This window comes from Myotis brandtii, unplaced genomic scaffold (genome assembly GCF_000412655.1).
Source record: "Myotis brandtii unplaced genomic scaffold, ASM41265v1 scaffold633, whole genome shotgun sequence".
Classification (NCBI taxonomy): domain Eukaryota; kingdom Metazoa; phylum Chordata; class Mammalia; order Chiroptera; family Vespertilionidae; genus Myotis; species Myotis brandtii.
In genome coordinates, this window is record NW_005370423.1 from 2,764,209 (window position 1) to 2,766,810 (window position 2,602).

Below are 2,602 nucleotides of genomic sequence, written 5' to 3' on the forward strand. Positions count from 1 at the left end.
CAGCCCTGGGACCCCTTTGAGGCGCAGTCCTGGGAACGCGTCTGGCCGCCCCCGCCCGCCCCGAGGCCTCCATGAGGGCTCCATGGCTGCGCGCAATAACTCAGGCCTGGGTTTGGGCACAAAGCACCCCGGCAGGAGGCCGGCTGGGACAGCGGCGGGGGTATGGACAATCACAGATCCATGTCCCTGATTGCTCTCAGCGCTTCATGCTCACTCACTCATTCATTTAGCTCCATCGCAACCCCATGAGGTCCTGTGATCACCCCCGGTGTACAGAAGGGGAAACTGAGGCACAGGGTGGGAAATTGAATTGCCCGGTGTCCCAAGCCGGGGCTGGACAGGGTGTGAAGGCTGGCTCTCTGGCCCCAGAGCCACGAGTGGCCCGCGTGTGGCGGCCCGGCGTGCATGTGTGGGGGACACGGGCCTGGGGGTGGTTTTGACTGTATCTGTAGATGCTTAAGAAAGGACACACAGAACATTTGCAGGCAGATCTGAGTCATGATTCTGGGTTTGCCCCTTGAAATCACTCACTCATTCATTCCCTGGCTCTGTGCTCACTCCTCGGCGGTGGCTGGGGCACAGTGATGAGCGATGAGGGCCAGGCCCCCCCCCCCCCCCCCCCCGGGGGGGGGAGGGGGGGGGGGGGGGGGGGGAAGGGCGGCGCTCAGGGTGGGTCCAGGCAGTGCCCTGCTGCTGTGAGAAATTAAACGTTTGGTAATTTACAGCTTGCCCCGGGAGACTCGGGGCCGAGTTGTCTGGGCACACTGTCTGCACTGACTGATCACCCCACAATGGTGTGAGGCTCCCCTTCACTTCCCCAGCGACGCCATACCTTTCCATGGCACAAGCATTGCTGCTGTTACGTGTGAGCGTTGGAGGGGAACACGCCTGCCAGTAGAAGCCTTTATCCGTGTTTACCAGGTGCCAGGCGGCATGCCCACACAGACTCCCAGGAGTAGCAGGGCCAGATGTCACCTTTTAAGTTCCACCCGAAAGAAGCAGAAGCTGCTGAGAGATGGAGAGTGAAAGCAGATAGTAAGAGGAAGGGACCACATATGTAATAACTTAATCGATAAAAAAAATACTATAAAAATAAATAAGTAAGTAAGTAAGTAAGTAAATAAATAAATAAATAAATAAATAAATAAGGGGCGGGACTCCCAGAGGGACGCTCTGAGCGCGTTCACAGGGCCACCCCCCTGCCTTGGGCCCTGCCCTGCGTGGGGAGGAGGGAGGGGGGAAGGCCATGGTCCCTTCCCACGAGGACCCGAAGGGGTGTGTGTCTGGAGGGGCAGGGACAAGTGGGGTGGCTCCTGGAAGGGTGAGGAAAGAGGATGGGTGGGAGGGGAACGGCGTGGGGTGGCCCGCCGGCCCTTTCTGGAGAGTCCCCAGGGCCGCCCTGGGCTTGAGCTTGAATGACCCTGAGCCTTGCATAACCTCTGAGCTCAGCGCTCGGTTCTAGAGGTTCTCATGGCCCCTCGGTATCCAGCGAGCAGCAGGAAGGAGGCCCGGAGGGCCCACCGCCTTGCCCGGCTTCCACGGGGCGTGTGCAGCCATTGGTCAGGCTGCTCATGTCCAGCGCCCCCATGTCCCAGGGACAGGGCTCCTGAGCACCAGGCCCGGGGGGAGGGGGCCCTGCACACCGTTAGGTTAGGGTTGCAGGTGGAGGGGAGAGCATGACACTCCATCGCTGTCACCCAGGTCCCTGAGCTGCCCCTATCCCCCCGACCTCCGCCAGGTCCAGCGAGCAAACAGCTTGTGCCCGCTGCGCCCGCAGTGCAGGACGCACTGGGTACCTGCACGGGCTTCATGCTGCATCGCCTCAACATGCCCTCGCTCGCTCCGTGTGCCCGGGTGCGGGGGCTGAGTGTGAGCACAGTTCCCTACTTGGACATGCGATGAGGCTGGGCTGGCCACAGGCCTCTCCGTGCCTCTGTGCTGCCTTGTGGTTGTAAATGTGTTGATTTCAGAGAGGAAGGGACATCCGCGATGAGAGGGAATCATGGGTCGGCTGCCTCCTGCACGCCCCCTACTGGGGATCCAGCCCACCACCCGGGCAGGTGCCCTGATTGGGAACTGAACTGTGACCTCCTGGTTCCCGTGTCGATGCTCAACCACTGAGCCGCACTGGCCGGGCTGGGCCGCCTTGTTTCCGTGAGGAGGCTCCAGGTCTGCTCTCCTGTGCACACGCGCTTGGCCGGGGTGGCAGGAGGGGCCGGGCAGCCGTCGGTAATGGTACTGAGGCCGACCGTGTGCCCATCGCGAGCTGACCGCTCCCGTCCACAGCCCTGGGAGGTTGCAGCCATTGGGTTTGCCAGCCTGCAGGTGAGGGTCAGCCTGAGGTCCTAGGTCACATGTCGCAGGCAGGCTGCCTGCCACCCTGGGGCCCCATCTACAGGCCTGGAGAGGGAGCCGCCCCCTCCCCCGCCCCCAGGGGCGCACGCTGGGCTGGGAGACAGACCCATAAACAGCCATGAACTCTGAGGCTGGTAACATCACGTTCCCCCTGAGGACCCAGCTGGTGGCCAAGTGCGCCCTCCCCCCTCTACCCCCTTGCTGCCTGCCTGGGCCTGCCCCTGAGCTTTACTTGGGGGAGAAGGCG